This window comes from Agelaius phoeniceus, chromosome 12, assembly GCF_051311805.1.
Source record: "Agelaius phoeniceus isolate bAgePho1 chromosome 12, bAgePho1.hap1, whole genome shotgun sequence".
NCBI lineage: Eukaryota > Metazoa > Chordata > Aves > Passeriformes > Icteridae > Agelaius > Agelaius phoeniceus.
In genome coordinates this window covers 9951646-9969688 of record NC_135276.1, presented here as the reverse complement: position 1 = coordinate 9969688, position 18043 = coordinate 9951646, and the positions used below count along the sequence as shown (strand labels likewise).

The 18043-nt window shown below is 37.3% G+C and overlaps 1 long non-coding RNA gene across 1 annotated transcript in view; it reads left to right on the top strand.

The window, feature by feature from the left end:
• The first annotated feature begins 386 nt into the window (after window positions 1–386).
• The window catches only part of LOC143695086 (uncharacterized), a 29140-nt gene continuing 11483 nt past the window's right edge, over window positions 387–18043 (top strand). Inside the window, exons 1-2 of the long non-coding RNA XR_013183998.1 lie at window positions 387–563; window positions 957–1096. This is a non-coding gene — a long non-coding RNA (uncharacterized LOC143695086). The remainder of the gene's footprint in view (window positions 564–956; window positions 1097–18043) is intronic.

The window sequence follows — 18043 nt, the reverse complement described above, 5'->3', positions numbered from 1 at the left end:
CCTCCCTCTGTTCATGAGCAGTGTTCCACCAGAAAAAACATGCATCTTTTCAAGCACAAAATCTTCCACCACCACTACCTGAAAGTGCCTTTCAAATTGTAAAATCAACTTGAGGCTTACATAGGAAAGAATCTGAGGGGGGTATCTGGAGAGCTTCAGAGTACCAAAACAAAGCACGGAAAACAAACTCATCTTTGCAATCTTATCTACCTTAAGTAACTGAAAGATCAAAATATTTGTCAGTTAAAAATTTAATTTTTACTATATAAATTTAAACTGAAAGCAGTTTGGTTTCTTTTTCTTTTAATCTTCTTCACTAAACTCAGTTGTATTTGGTCAGATTTTAAGGTTATATTTCATTGCTTTGCTTTTGCTCAGTACTCCAATGGCCAGTCACACACCAACTTTATTCACTGCAAGCAGGACAAGAGCTGACTGGGAAGAGATGAAGGTAGCCCTGAGAAAACCATCTCCTCCCATTTTGGCCTTGAATTGTAAGCATTTGCAGAAGACAGAAGAATAAAGTGTCTGAGCTCTGGACAAAATTTTGCTGAATCACTCAGGTGAGCAGCTCAGCCAAATCTGAGAACCTCCTGCTGCAAAAGGCTGCAAATCTTCAGTGGAGGGTACCCCTCACAAAGTGGGGTTACAGCAGCTGGAATGCAGAGGCAATAATAACTATCCACAGGCTTTGGAAATCCAGAGATGCATGTGCACCTCTTTCTCTTTCTCACATTTTGCATCTGTGTGAAGCTGTTTATTTTATTACCTTTTATTTCAAAGATGAAGGAAAGATGGAGTCCATGTACAGAATTAACAAAATTAAGAAAAGAGGGGGAAGCACAAGTTATTTGAATTCAGTTTTTATGCAGCATGCCAAAATAGGGTGAAGATAAAAGTGATAGCAGTGCACTGAATGAATTGTAAGGTTTGTTTTTATCTTTCTTATTGAACAGATTCCTGCAGTTTACTTTTTTGAGCATCATACAGCATCTTTGGATTAACCAACAAAGAAATTCCTTTTGCACACAGCATGTGGTCAAATGAAGATTCTGTTCAAAGTGACATGAAATCAGAAATATTGGCTATATAACAGGTATTGTCTTTTTCTATACCTCTGTTTTTCATTGTCAGTAGTCTCCATAACTGAAGAGACACACACACAAAGAAGTAAGAAATGTTCAAAGTGGGCAACAGATGCTTTATTAGAAGGCAAACCTTTCTCTTTTCTCTATTCATTTTATCCTAACACCAGCAGGTTTCCAAGGGGGAGAAAAAGCAGCTTTGAACTTTTTTTCTTTCCAACTGCTGTATTTTTCAAAAAAGGTCCTAATTTCAAATGCTTTAGTGAAGTCTGACTTAGTGCTCTTACGCTATAAAACATTTAATGCTTTAATAGTAGGATCACTGTGAGTTCCCCTTTATATTTCCAATTTTTTCTGCTTATTAATTGGACAGACAAGTCCCAGTTATTGGTACTTCAGAATTCTGCTCTTCCAGGACCCAAACAATGCTCATCTTGGGTGGTAGGGAACTGTGGGGGACCTTTGACCCAAATAGCCTGGGAACAGTTCATGGATTCATTCCAGTGTCCTGTATGAAAACTGTTTTTACCTCCACATGCATACAAAACTTGTGATGTTATCACCTTAAAAGGACTTGCTACACTAGTGAGGAGTCAGGCCAGCCTCTTAATTGAAGTCAGTTGGAGTTTTGCTCAATCACCGAAAACCAAAACGAACCCAAAGAAAGCAGCAGCAGACCCAAAAAGGGGCAAACCAGGCTCGTGGCACAGAAATCCATCTGCATCCTGCCTCAGAGGGCAGCATCACATGGCCAGCAAGGCAGCATCCCTGGAGCCCTGCCTCACATAAACATTTCACCACACTGGGCTCAAACTTGGAGTTGGTAACTGCAGTTACAGCATGAAAAAATAGCAGGACTAGCACATTCTTATATTCCATGCCAGTGAACAGAGATGAATAGGCATAAATAGGGCTTAATGCCTATTTATGGGGCTGTGTAGGAGCCATGGGGACTGGATGTACATCAGCATTATGTACATTCTCTCCATGGCAGCACATTAGCTGCTATTCTACACAAAAGTTTTGTGTAGACACCAGCAGGAGTGTCAAAGTAACAGTTGACCAACCAGGACTCAGAGACATGAAAAGAGAGGAGATGTTAGTAAAAGACTAAGCAGTCAGCAGGGAGAGGTACTGGAGTGAAATTTTGTGTAGCACATCATATTTGATGTCACTCTAAAACTGCATTGTAAATGAACATTTTATTTAATTAATATTCAGTAAAATTATATATTATGTTCAATTGTTGATAACTCAACCTCAGATATTGTTCTCCATCTGAATAGCTTAATATGTTCAAGAACATCAAAACAGGATGTTCTTGAGCTCTGGTTCTAAGATTAATGGACTCTACAGGGAACCAGAAGCAATGAGAAACCAGTGAGCTGCTTGTCTTCCAGGGGAATTCAGGGATTCTGAAATCTGGCTGCCATTGTTTTTTTAGCTCCTAGACTGTACCTCAAAGGGTAATGAGCTGTTCAAATTCTCTTGGGCATCTCTCCTTTTCATCCCTTCTTTTCTTTTTTCAGAGAAATGGACAAAGCAACCCTTGGTGATTTTTGTAATGTGTTTTAGGTAAGAACACAGTTAGAGACCAGCCTTTCCTCCATTGTACTTAACATTCCCTCACTTTCCAAAAGCACTACTAGTCAGAAGTTTTAATTACAAACTACAGTTTCAACTACCAACTTCTGCTTGCAGAAGAATAGCAGTGGTAACTTTGAGAAATCTGCACAATTGTTACATGCAGCAAATCTGTGATTCTTTGCTACAATCAAAATCACCTGAAGGACGTGCATGAAAGCAAGAAAATTATTTGTAGAATGCGACCGAGCATTTTGCTATTGAATATATATATATATAGAAAGGTATCTTTCCAAAGAAAGTAAATGAACTTATAAAATTAAAGTCGGGAAAGCAGAATTACATGAGGAAAACAACAATGGGGAGAAGGTCAAGAAAGATTCAGAGAGTACATTACCAAAGAATAAAGCTATTGTGTAGATGAACTGCATTAAATTAACCTCCAATACTAGAGCTCATTCAGAATAGAAAGTAAAAAGTGATAATTTTTAAAGGGTGGAAGTGACCTAAGCATGCAGAAATTGCGGACATTACAGTATAAAATATGATATTGTGGCTTGTATCTAAATATGTGAACACAATCCAAGGTTCTGCTAAACACTGAGCTTTGACCCTGTTTGTATGGCCAGGGTTTGCTCAAGAGGGAGCACAAGGCAGCTGTCAGAGAAGGAAGCTCTTGCAGGCTCTAGTTCCTGTCTTTCTGAACATTAAGGGGACTAGAATGCACACAGGACTTACCTCTACACTTCTTTTGAAGGAAGGTTTATTTAGAAAATACTGTTATTAGAGCAAATCATCACAACTGGGGAAAAAAGGAAAAAAGGCCATTTTTACTCACCTCTCACCACTAGGTTCAGAAATTAGTTGTTCATATCACAGTATCAAGGCAAGCTTGACAAAATACAGCAGTAGATGTTGTTGGATCTGTGGTCAGTACTGCTCCTACCCCAGAGAGCAGTGCAAAGGAAACCTCAGGTGGTTCACAGATACATTGAGAGCTGGGGAGGAAAGAGAATATAATAAATAGCAGTCATTATGCAATGCACTGGGAAACATAGTGAAATTGCTGAACTGCTCTAATAGTTCAGTAATTCCTCCTCCTGAAAAGGAAATAACATGGAATAAGTTTTAGAAAGCAAGTCTTGAATGACAACAAAGAAGGAAATGGTCAAGCTGTAAGATAAGTATGCAGCAAGCAGAAAAACTAATTTAACTGGAATATGAAAAAAAAAATCCATTATGGCCAACAAATTAAATCCTAGGTCTAGTAAATGGGATGGTTTGGTTTGTTTGGGATTTTTGTTTGTGCTATGTTTTTTAAACCAACTTCAGAAAGACCAGCATTTGCCTAGTCTATTATTGTTTACTCACAAAAAAGAAGCTACAAAAACTCTAATATATGGAAGTGATAGGGATTTTATGTTGGAGTCCAGCTACAAGCATTCTGCTTCCTGAATTGCAATGCTTTAGCCCTGAGTTTCCAAAAGGCATGCACAGGGCAAGAATTCACCCAGACAATAGGACTGTTCACTTCAGAATTCCTCTTTCCCTGGAAGTCTCCCAGTTAAAGAATGTTTCTGTTCTCACTTTAAATGCATGGGCAAAAGCCAGTGGCATATACAGAAAGAGAGAACGGACACAGACTGCTACAGATATGATGACTGATGAAGTTCAGCCCCCAGGCAACTACTTCATACTGGCAGATGTCCTCTCAGGATTGCCCAGGGTACTGTACAAGCTCTTACAGTTTCATCTGAAGCCTAGGGTTTGGAGGCACCCAAGTAGTAAAGCATTAGCCCTGGAATGCTAAAACTTCCAGGGGAATAGTATTTGAAGAAGGACAGAGGCATTTTCATCTGGTATCCACTGCTGAGAGCAACCTTTTAGCTTGGTGCTGGGGTCTAAGATCCTGAGAAAGATAGGCCCTTGCACTTACATGATCATCACCTATATCAAACAACTCAAACTAAAAAGAACATCTCTCATGTAAATCTCTTCAGGAAATGAATAGAAAGACCTGAAAAGGTTAAAGGCTACAGCGTTTAGAGCTTTTATTCATACCAAGGAAAAAAAAGGAAACAGTGTTCAAAAGTTTTATTCTTAGGCCGTTTTCAACAATTCCCTTTTAAAAAAATCCTACTTTCATGAGAACACTCTTACCTTATTCAGAAGGCTCACAAATAGTTTCTTTTTCTTTCCCTCTATGTATGCCTGTGTGTGTCTGAGAATAACAGCAAGAGTGTAAATCTTTCACTTGTTCTTTATGTACTCCCTTAGAACAAATACCATCTGAAGAGTCAGGGGAGTCAATTTAAGCTCTGTTATGTTTCAGATTTAAACATCCCCTCTCAATTAGATTGTTGCTTCAAGTATTAGAATGATTGTTATAAGACACTCAGCACAGGCCACTCTGTATTTTTAAATATACAACAAAACCAACACACGTTTGTGTCCATGTATATCACACTTGCATATATATACATATTCCATGTAAATAGATATGAAAACCTGACCAAATAGTCCAGACAACTTTTCTACCCCTGAGATGTATACCTACTTACACAAGACCATCTTTTATTTAGTTGTATCCTGAGTCTTCTTCAATGAGTTACTGCTCTGGAAATAAGTATTTCAAGAGAGCCTTAAAACAAACAAAGAAACAAAGTAACCCAGATATCTCAAGATGAATGAAAAATATACCTGCAAGAACACCCACAGAAAAGCTGCTTATTTTTATGGACTCTCCTTTTTCTGACAATATTGGCACTTCAGCATCCTTGCTACTGCAAGGGTCTTTTGATCTCTACAACATGGCGCCACAAGGTTTGCCCTCTGTGTGTTGTGAGAACTTAAAAAGGATTGTTTAAGGAGGGCAGATGCTGTGTAATTGCACATTAGCCATACTTAGAACGATTATGGCTTTCCTGGCATCAGAAGGATGGGTTATTAGCAGTATTTTAAGGTTTCTATGCTGGGAACATTGCAATTCCTCTCTGGATGGCCAAAAGAGTTGAGTTTATAGCAAAGATGAGAGAAAAGTTGGTTCACTTCTGTATTACTTAAATCAAGACTATTGCTTATGGGATTATGCAGTGGTGAAATGCTCACTCCCTTCTCTATGCTACACCTTCTTTTGTTGTATTGTACCAATACAGATTCTGAGTCTCTCCTGTACTGAGGGCTCAGTGACAGGGACATGTCAGAAATCACAACACAAATGTCATCCAGGAAATAATAATAATACTGTCATTATGATAAACCCTTCTATATTGAAAAAAAAAAAAGAATTGGCCATTACAGATATTGGTCTTATTTATTCTTTTCCTCTTCCTCATATTTCAGTCCTTCTACTAAAGCTGAAATTTTACTGAAAATGTAAAAATGAAAGATCTTCTTTTCTTCTTACTTCCTTTAAATTTTGGTGATTAGCAAGCTGTCTGCAAAGCAGTATTTCCAGAAACCACACAATAGTTTGGACTTTAAAATAATACTTTTATTACTAAGATGAGGCCTGAAACTTTGATTTCCTTTACATACTTTCTCCATAATATCTCAGATAACATACCCATGTGCCTGACACATGATGTATTACCCTTGTAGCATACAATTACTGGTATCAATATTCCAAATGCTATTTAGCCAGTCTCCATGCTCAAAGATAAATCATGCAAATTACACACAACTTGACTGTGTTAGCTACTACATACATAGATTATTTCAGTCTGCCATGTTTTCAAAATGAAAAAAAAAATTGTTTCAATTCCTTTGTATTAGTCTAATGAATAAACATTATTCTTCTTATCCCAGACCTGGGTATTCTTCACTAATTAATTTCCATAACATTTGAATTAGAAGGAATCAGAACTCAGAAAAAAAAAAGATCAATATCAATTGACTGATGAGTTTTACCTATTCTCTTCAATATAACTCAAAGACAAGTTTTGATCACTACCGAATTTCTAAAGGGAATATGATTTCAATGTTAAGACTAATGAGACTAGTTTAATCTCATCCCTACAAACAAATCAGCTTAAGCCTAATGAAATCTTATTTTTGTACATTAATGTACAAAGGAAACAGTTCAGGGTAAACAGACTTGTAGTATACATTGTTTAGAGACTATTGACTTTCGAATTAGCCTGCTTTTCAAACATTTCACGTCAAAAATATAGTCAAAATGCAAATGCAGCATAAACGGCTCTATAATAAATGCTCATTCAACATTTATTCTTTCTCAAATCATCTTTTAAAGCTCTTTCATGCTAATGTCTAGAAGATGTGACATTAGAAAAATTGCTTTGACATGCTAAGGGGCTCCAAGATTAACAAAAAGAGAAAGAACAAGATAAAGCTTTCAAAAGACCTATTTCAGAGGAATTATTACTTCCTTTGAAAGTCTTCCAAGGTTGCAGTACATTTAAGCTTGTTGGCATACATGTAAATGAAGGACTACAAAAGTATTGCACTAAATACAACTTGAATTAAACCTTCAGGCTAATGTTAAGGAATAAGGATAAAGGCCAGATCCTAGGCTGGTAACAACTCATATAAATTAAAGTTCTTTATTTGAGGATGTGAGGGAGAATTATTTTTTTAAAAAATCAATACAAGAAATTATAAATGTAATTCCCATGTAAAAAGGCAAAGACTGATGAAGCTTCCTGATTGAGCAAGTGGCATTCTAAAGGGGTATAATAATGTACTATAATGTACAGCCATGCTGCAAAATACAAACACTCTCAACCAGCAACTTACTCTCCTTACTTAAAAATTCCCATACACCACCAAAAATTCTTGATTCCATAACTAGAAGACACTTATCATGAAAAACATTATTTTGGCTTGTAAGCATAAAGCTGAGATTTAACTCTCTTGTCCTTTGACATCCGAGGAAATGTTAGGTGCAGTTCCAACTTTCTCTTTAAAGTTTGGTGTGGGAAAACCTCACAGAGAAAGGTCCATTCAGCTGCAGAGGTTTGTAATGTTTGCATAGAATAGACCATCAGCCAAATTCTGCCACCACTTTCCAGGCAGAAATGCTCAAGAATTTTAGACTTGGGACAGATGATAGCATTAATTACGCAAGGGCAGATTTATCAACAAATAAACAAGAAGTAGATGTCAGACTGGGGGAGACAAACATGAACAACTATGGCCAAAATTTTCACCATGAAACCTGCCCTTCAGCTGCTGTGTAGCTCAATAGACACAAAAATCTAGAGTTAACTTTTCTTTCTTATAAAGTATTCTGGGCTCCAATGTTAGAGCAGAAATCAGAAATCCTAAGTTATCCTCTTCTCTCCCAACTTATAGACTTTTTATCTGACCAATGTGCATCCTCCTTTGTCTTACCACAACTTTAAAATAAACATGCTTGTCTATACTACAGAAATTAGATTGAATAATTAAATTAATTAAATAAATAATATCTCAGAAATATCTGAAAATATGCAAAGTGAATGCAGTTGCGAAACCCAACGAGGGTTGTTATTTAAGAACTCCCCAATTTGTTACCTTCCATTCATAACCTCATGCTACTTGGCAACACAGTAGCTGCATGATAAGTTTCCAATTACTGGTAATGATGGCTTCATGGCCCCTTTTTTCAAAATGTTTTGGCTTTTTATAAAGCAAACTTGGTTTACATTTAATGGTGCATGCAATTCATTCCAGAAAGCATCAAAGGCACATTTAATCATTACTTTGCTAGTAATATTCTTAACCTGTTACACAAAGCCATACCTATTCCTGCCAGTAGATTATGTCCTTGTCTCACTGCCTTCCAGCATCACAGACTTCCCATGCTGGCTGTACCTGTCAGCCCCTGAGGAGACCCACTTGCTCGAGTGATGACATTGTGTGTTTCTGCCCTCCTTGCCTTGCATTCTCTCTCATGCCCGTGTTTCATTCTCCTTCATGAGATGTATTGTTTCCCAGAGAAATAAAAAATACATTACTTGAAAGCAGACCAGGATGGACAAAAAAAATGTTTTTACTTGTCTGGCCTGTCTGGTCCTCTGTGGGGTTATTCACAAAAATCTGTCCCCTAGTGAAAGACACAGTGATGTGTTAGACTGTATTTACAGTGACAATCCAGGCAGGTGTCTGGCTCCATATGAGTGAGCTGATTCCTATGTAATACCTCCATTAAATGATTAACCACATTAACAGGTACATTTGCAGACGTGTTTTCTCATAACTTGCAGTTTGTGCTATCATGGTTTGGATGGCAGATCAAATACTGCCTCAAAAGAGCCACATCACAGCAACAGCAGCCATAGGAGACAGGGCTGCAAGACATCCTTCTCAGAAGGATCACCATTTTCTCTAAGTAGGTTGTCTTGGAAAAAATTCTCTATTAGCATTTAAAATTTGCACAAATATTAGTAAGAATTTTAGATCAACAACATATGGCAGAATAGTTCCTGATGTGTCGGCAAGTAAATATGGTTTAAGAGAAACAATTAGTGAGGAGCACAATCTATATACATTTTATGAAGTATCTCAAAAGTATGTGCCACTTACACAGGTGAATCACGTGCAAAATCTCCAGTTAGCACCTGCACTTTCTACAGCTACAAAGTCATAACCCCACTAGAAACTTGATGGTGTGAAACTTGAATTTGGATAGTTTTTTGAGGGGGGCTCAGCACCTCACTATTCACAAATGCAGATGCATTAGAAAGGAAATTTATTCTACAGCAACTGCTAGATGAACTTAAATGATGCAATTTTCAATCTGTAAGATCAGAAATAGCAGCATCCATGTAGAAAACTGAGCAAGCACAAAGTAGTGTTTGACTAAGTCTTCACCTAACTTAAGCTGCTAGGAGATGTCAGTGCACATATCTAATTGAGGCACCCAATTAAATTAGAAAAATAACATACATCTATCTCCGGTATTATAATGAAATTCACACTTCGAAATACTGGCCATTGAAAATGTCATTGTAGCTTAAAAATTGGTTAATTCTTCACTACAAAAGGATGTGTTCATATGTCTTGCAGTTACCTTAAAATAGGCACTGCAAACAACAAAAAGAGAACAAAAACATCTTCCTCATTTTAGCCTTATACTTTTTAATTCCCTACAGAAACATCACATGATATAATTAGGGAATTTTAGATGCAATTCTACAGATTTCTTTTTCTTGGTTCCCTCTCTCAAGGGAAGGAAGGAAAGGTTCCTGAGATGAATGTAAGGCTGTCAGCATTTGCTTTGGTTGCACTTATATTCCACTTGAACACTGAACCATAAAAAAATGAAGCTCTTTGATGCAGACTTCCATTCATCTACCTGTAACACAAAATGTCTGGAGCAAAACATCTTCTAAGCAGCTACTTTCCTATATGGGTAGTTCACCTGAGACTGCTGAGCAGGGAATTGAAAGAGATCATCTCCATAAAAATCTGCTTTGGATAGTAACTTTGATAGGTCCAATAAATTTTGTAATAGAAAATTTTAATAAAAAGTGGCCTTCTTATTCCTGAGATTTCTTGCATAGTGATTAAATCACAAGGAAACATTTCAGAATAAAACATGTTACACTGTTCACTCAGCCCACAGATGCAGAAACAACTTTTGTTGATATAAGTAATCATGTATTATTATGATATAAATTAAAGTGGCTGATTGATGTACACAATGGTGAATGGACAGGGCAGTGCTCCTGAAAAGGGAACAAAATGCAGTGTAATTAAAATTTTCAGTAATCCACCAGCTGCATGTCAGTGTTTCCAACAAAGCTGCTGCTGTTCAGGTGTAAACCCCCATGGAGTGCAAATGCTGCAGAAAAAGTGACCTCCTGCCTCCTCTATTGTGTGATCTATGCCTACACTGCATTCACTTGGCCAGACTGGTATTCCAGAACCTCCCAATAGAAAAGCAGTCCTTCTGCATTGGCTTGATCTGGCTCTTATGCTATCAAACTGACTGCACACATCTTTGGGAGCTCCCAGAGTCAGCTGGTCATGCAGGAACATCTGCATTAGAGCCCATTAGCTCTGGCCTGTACATGCAGAGTTCAACTGGGTCTCAATTAACTGCTTTTTGCTTTGTTTTCCCTTACACTTTTCCAAAAGGCCTCAGTCATGCAATAAATATTTTAGTCCAGGATGAAAATACAAGGACAAAAGCTCAGTCTTACTATCCAGCTGGAGTCTGCAGTCAGATGTAAAGATATCTACAGGTCAAGCAGAATCTATGAGCTCTACATACTTAGATACTAGAAGTTATCAAAGCCTGAATTAATTCTGGCCATGACTTGCTGCACACTTTCGACCCAATACACTTTTTCTGCAATTACCATTAAAAGCAGCACTGTGACAGGCATATTTTTATATGCTACTGATACACATAATTAACACCACTGCCACTGGTCATTCTACTCACAACTTCAGCACATTATGCTTCTGGGCTTCGCCCCTGTGCCACAAACTCTCCTGTGCTCTTGGGATCCACGTGTTCCTAATTACATTTCCACATGCCAACAAATTCTTGTGGCTATTGCAGGTCATCAAGAGGCATTTTTTCCACACACGTAGCTGTGTTATTCTTTCCTAAATCAAACAGTCCAACAGAGATCTGGTATGGTTCAGCTATCCTTTACATGCCACAGAGAAATGCCTTGGAAATCAGGACAGAGTGCTCAAATTTTAAGGATCATTGCCCTTGCAGGAATACAATGCCTCTTGGGATCACTATCCATGCAGGAATAGAATTCTGCTTAGTCTGAAATTTTACTTATCTCCAGAAAAAATTAATTAAACTAAATGCAATTATTTATTTACAAACAAAACAACCATTTGTAATTCAGTCTCATCACCACTAAAAAAAACTGACAAATGAGGAGAGAAAAAAATATGATGCTTAACTAAGACAAGAAAGGAAACTTGTCCTCTCTGCATCCAGCTGTTAAGTTCACAGGTGCTTACACACTGCCTCAGTCAGGGATTTGGTCAGCATCCATTCACAGGAAAGAACTTCAGTTTAGAGAGGGATGCTGACTTTCTATAAGCCCACATAACTATTTAGGGGACTCCAAAATGTGAGGAGACCATCAAATTTCAACACCTTTCTTATATTTCCCTGCAAATAAAATTGTACAGGAAATTTGTTCTGTTCAGGAAGGTCTTGACCCTCCCTCCTTCGATTATCAGCTGCCTTCACAGCTGCTCTAGCAAAACATATTATGTGAGAATAATTAACCCACAGAAGAATAAGACACTTTGTGATTAGGAAAAGCAGTATAAAAATCTTAGTGTGAATTTACCTGAATATTTCACATATGTTTGAAAACTGACAGCCAAACTTCAGCAAAAAAATATACAGGTGACTAATAGTCAATGATGCCTATAGTTCAATATTTATTATCGATTGGGATGAAATATAAGACCTTTTTTATAGTAATGGGCTTGGGATGATTGACCTCAGTTCAGCTCTGAAGGGAAATGATGACAGCCTTCAAAAGGACAACTAAACAAATATAACGACTGCAGCAAGACCTGTTAGGCATGACAAAATTCAGATGTGCCACCCATATATGCAATGAAGGGTCAAATCTACTATTTGCTACCATTTCTGAGAAGAGACAGACTCCATATTACAACTACACCAAGTCTCAGAATTAGGACAGAGTCTTCTCACATGTTTTATCATCTTATCATAAACATTAACCTAGAGCCCCACACAGCTGCAATCAGAACAGCAGCTCCATAGGAGAAAGCCATAAAACTTTTCAATTAATTAATTCAGACTATGCCTGAAACATCCTAATGTTGGTTTCAGGAGTATGGAAAACTGTACATACCAAACACATGCCTTTTTCTGTGTTTCAGTTTAGCAGGAGTTGATGTGTCTGTGAAGGTTAACATGTATCCTCAAAGAATGTTTGCCATTATCAAATACACTCTGATCTGCAAATTATTTGACTGTAAAAGAAAGGTTTACTTTCATGGTATTAAGGTAGAAATATCCCAGAAAAATGCTTGGGGAAATCAATCTTTTAAACAGAAATTCAAATCTGGAAAAAAATAAAGGCACTCTGCACTATGATTTAGAAAATTTAGTCTTTCACACTTCTAAATTCTATTTCTCAGATACACAAACAAGATTATGGGGGACCAATGTCTAGATGCTTGGTACCAAAAATTCCATAATCATATCTTTATTTTTAAGATTGATGCATACAGTGCTTTCATCTACAGGTGCTACCTATTTTTCCTAATTAGCAGTTTGAAAGAGAATGCCAGAATTTTGTAATGCAGAGGGAATGCTTTTTTCTCATCTCAGTCTGTTCCAAATGTCCTGTTGACTAGCAGGAATCTTTGAAGTTGTTCTGTGGCTCTATCCCTTGAATCACAATCATGTATAAATGCTCTTAGTCATGCTTACATTTGGCTTCTATTTTCCCTGCTTCCTGAAGCAGGCAGTTATTTGTCCATTATAAAATACTCTATATGTCCATCCCTCACTATAGTCACAGAAAAACCAAAACCTGAGAGATCCTTATTTAAAATACAATTAGATGGCACATGGTATAAAACCTCCTGTTATCCATAAAGAAGCAACAGAACCATTGGAGTGAGCTGCACCCTTCTGATTTGGGAGCATCAGCACAGGCCTCCTTCCATGGCACACCAAGCAGGAGCAGCTCCTGGTCTCTCATTTAAAGAATCACAGAACACCCCAGCCTAGGAGGGACATCAAAAGACCATTTCTCCAATGCTGCAATGTCTCTCTGGAGAGACAACACCTCTTCTAGACTTTCTTGCTGGTAGAATCAAGTATGGTTTACACAAGGGAAAGGTGACACTATTTAGAATCAGCAAAATTTTTCTAAATGCAGAGCATTCCTTTTCCCTCAGCCAACATTCTTCAGGCTTCAGTGGTGTCTGTTCATTTAGAGCAGAATTTGCAATGGCTGTGGAAGGAAGGATCAGTCTCTCAGAGCTGACAGCCTATGCAAAACAGAACTCAGCTGTCCCTCCTGGTGGACAGGTGTGTCAACCACAAGAACTGAACAGCTGGCAAACTCAGAAATACCTTTTTCTTCATTAGAGCTTTGCTAGAGCAGATTAGAGAACATTTTATTCACCTTTCTTTTTAGAGTCACAGATAAATAGTGGCAAAAAATTCAGGCTGCTGCACTGTGTGCCAGAAGATTTTCCACCCACACGCTCTGACTGGCAGGTACCAGAAGCTCTGGTAAATGCTCTCAATGGCCCACCTAGTAACACCATTTAGACAGATTTCCTGTGGCTTAGCATGTTATATTTTCTGACAACCGGCACAGAATTCTCATTTTCTAGTAAAATTTTAAATAAGGCTTTTGCCTTACTTCAAATATTTTTCTGACTAAAACTTCTTCCTCAGGCAACTGTTATATTTTAGTCCTAACTAAAAATATGGTATGATCCTTAGGAATTGAAATATGCTTTACTGTTTAAGGCTTGGAACTTAAAGCTCTACTGGGCACAACAATTAAACTCCACACAGTTTATAGCCCTGGCTAGAACTGTTTATACTATTTTGTCACTAAGACAAAATGAACCAGGCAGAAAAGCATAAACCACTTCAACCCTAGAATGGGCAGAGTTATGTATTGGTATCTTGTTTGTCTAAATCATCATTTTGTCTTTTTACAAGCCACACAATGCTATAAACCAACAAGCAGTCTAAAATCCTGCTTTTGAGGAGGTTTTGACCTTTCCTCACTAGACTAACAGCTTTATTTTAAAGCACTATTGGAATCTGGTTTACATAGTTTGCATGTGAGGAAGAACAAATCAAAGATTAAAATTTACATGCTATAAAAAATACATTTTAATAACTTTTTGTAATCGTTTTTGAATGTAAAATAGGATGGTACCAGCTCAGCAAGGTAAAAACAGATAGTGAAAAAATAAAGAAAATTGAAGCTTCCATTGCTAACAAGGGAAACTGATAACAATTAAATAAAATTGTTATTGTGCCTATAAATCTCTAAAGTCACAAGTTAAATTTTAGTGAAATCTTGAGAATTTTGTAGTTAGAGGTATTATATTGTAATAGCTATTTTTTCACCCTGGAATTCCTGTTTCCACAGACAATATTCTGTTGAAGTGAAACCTATCATATCTAGCATATAACTCTTACTGGAACGAGGGGAACTCCATTTGTTGAGAAACACTCAGACTTGTCACAAAGCGCTACCATGTACCCTTCAGTCTTGTAAACAAACATTCTGCCTTCATTCTGCACCACTTATGGTATAATTAAACAGCTCTTGTCTCTTGTCCAAACATCCACTGAAAGACTTCAAACAGCAAGAGAGTAAGTTGACTCTAAGAGAGGGACAAGATGCAATAACAGAAGAACAAGATCTCCTCCCTTCCTCTCCTGACAGCCTGACAGTTCCTACATTCTGCTCTTGCAGGACTAGATAGTGATTAAGTTCCAGTTTGATCGATTTTGTCTTGCAAGAGTGAAAAAACTTTTTCCCCCAACAGTGGATAGTATAGTGGGAAATCATCTCTGGGCCTCAATCTCAGAAAAGCAATCTTTTTCATCCTGGTGGTCTGGTGCTTGGTCCCCCACTACCATTTTGTCCCATGAGTCAAACCCAAAATGTTTCTCCATAGATGCTCCAGAAACTGGAACAAAATTCCTTTTATTTGTGGATGCATCTATGCAAAGACAGATAAAGATGCCAGGCTAAAGCTCCCGCTGCAGGAGCACCATCTCATTCCTGCTGTACTGCAGGTTCCACATGCCAACCAACGGCTCCAAGCAGAGTTCCCAGTTGTTGGAGAGAACCATTAGAGTTTGAACCATAGCTTCCTTCAGGTTAAAGTGGCATCCCGCAGTGTCCAGTGGTGCTGTCTGAAAACCTCAGGCACAAAGCACAACAGCAAGCTTACAAAGCAGCATCAATGCTTCCTATCACATAAGCAAATTAATCTGATTCTTTATCCCCACCTAGATAAAGACTTGCACGTACAGAGTGGAGGCTTTCAGGGTTCTTAAGTATTATAACAGCATAGGAAACAAAGGTAAAGTTCTGGCTCTCAGTGGTGCTGATCCTTTGTCAAACAAGCAATAGTCTCAGAATTTAAGTTCTAATGACTTTTACCTTAGAACGTGTAATTACCAACTAATCATGGTCATGGACCACTGGAACACTAGAATTCTTTAACTAGCCAATAGTTCATATGACAAAGGAAGGATGTGGCCTCTAAGCCAGGCATTGTTAGGTAAAGATTTATGGGTATTTTTATTAAGCTCTAAATTTGCAAAAGCTTGACACAAGCAAAATGTCATTAGAAGTCCAGAGCATTCATCTGAAATATATGTGGACAAAGGATACTATAGCAATGGGCCAAGTCAAAATCTTACCAAGAGAGAAGCTCTGTGATGGCAGAGAAATCAAGGCTGTTTCTTGATCATCCCTGAGCAAAAGTAATTTGGCATAATTTCCTTAATTTGTAAACACACTTATCCAAGTATGATTTCAAATCCTTTTCTTATAAAATTATGTTCTGGGGGTACATTTTCTTCCTTGTTACTTCTATGCTGCACCTACAGTTTTGTTATTTCTATGTGGCTCTATTTTTACAGGATTCCAAGACAAAAACCTGCCTTAAAATTGTATGATCCTTCAGAAAACCCCACTGTCTTTCCTTTTTCAGGAGAGCAGCCATGTAGTCATTTTTTTTTTTAATTTTAGCATCAGTTGTGGGTACATTCCATTAAATACTTCAACCATAACACATATGTGGTCCAGTTATGCCTTATTCATTTTGATCCTTCATCCATGTTGATAGGGATTTAATCATGAGAGTAGTCTTCCTGGTTTATGTGAATGACCTCGATTAACTGGACACTAAATTTCTAAATATTTTCATCTAGATCTCTTTAGTTTACAGTAAAGTGCCATAACTTGACATTATCTGAATTTACACTTGAATTGTGATTTCATTTCAAACATAGCATTAGTTTTTCTTTTTTTTTTCTTTTTTTTATGTACCAAAATAAAAGAAAGCTTTAAAACAGCAAAAACATGGCAAGTAGGGTAAAGCAAAAACTTGCTCATCTTGAGTGATACACTGGAGAGTTGAAAAATGTGTGAACAGAACAGAAGAAGCAACAAACAGTACTTTAAGACTGAAAAATTTAATAACCTAGAAGAAAATCAAATGAAAGAAGATCAAAAATAAAAGCATTTTACTGTAAATTTTAACAAAAATAGAATGAGGCTGTATAACTTAGGAAGGATTTCTGAATCCAGGTAAAAGTTACAAGGGGATGCTTTTTGCTGTGCATATTTTGCTGGCAGTTGCCACTTCTGAGAAAATAAATCACTACTAAGAGAGTTTAAAAATTCAAGCAATGTATGGTCAAATGCACAGTGCTATTGGGAGGATCTGGTGCACAAGGTTACTCTGGATTTAAATAACACTGGTATTGGTACTTCAGTAGGTACTTCATATAACATGTTAAAGCAGATTGGCATTCATTGACCCCTCATTTTTGTGAACAAGATTGAATGAAAGCCAAATTGCACAGAATGGCAACTGGAATCAAGTTAGTTAATGGAGTGCTTAAGCCAAATATATTTATGTAATTTTGTTACGTAAATGTTAATATCTGAAAAGCATTAGCTAATGATAACTACAGCACAGTGGTATTTCTATTCATACTGCAGGATTATTCACAATACTTCAAATAACAGCTGAAAAAGCTCATTTAGTACAAGCTATTCAAGAGCTGTACTTTTGAATCCTAAACCTCCAGCCATATGGCACTGGAAAGAGACAAAGTACTTTTCCTTAGAATATTATAGTAATGAACAGCTATTCGTACGTCAGTTTGGAGTTATGTTTATCTTATATGTGGGCACTGTACAGAAAAATAACTCATTTCCATGAGAATAAAATAGTACTAAACATATCATATCTATATCAGCAGCCGTTGATCTGAATCTCCTTAATTGTCATGCTAATTTAAGCCTCAAAACACAGTCCTCCCTTACAGGAATTCTGTGAAGCAAATGGAGAATCTTAGTCACAAAAACATGAAGCGATGATTATCTTTCACTCAAGAGAATAAGTTTAATAACTTCCCCATCCTTGCCTTTTGTGAATAAAAATAACAATCATCACCAGCTATAAGTAAAATATCCTAATTTCCTACCATGCCTATAAGCAAAGGGATAAAATAATGAGAAAGCAAAGCAGACACTTCTGTGGTAAGAAGATAGAAGACAATCTGCAATCCCATAGAGTAGCACAGCTGATAAATGACTATCATACTATAGTCCTTTGAGTCATTTTCCTTAGGATGACAAAGTGCTGCTGCTGAATTCACAAAAAGGTAGTTTGTCCACCGAATGCAG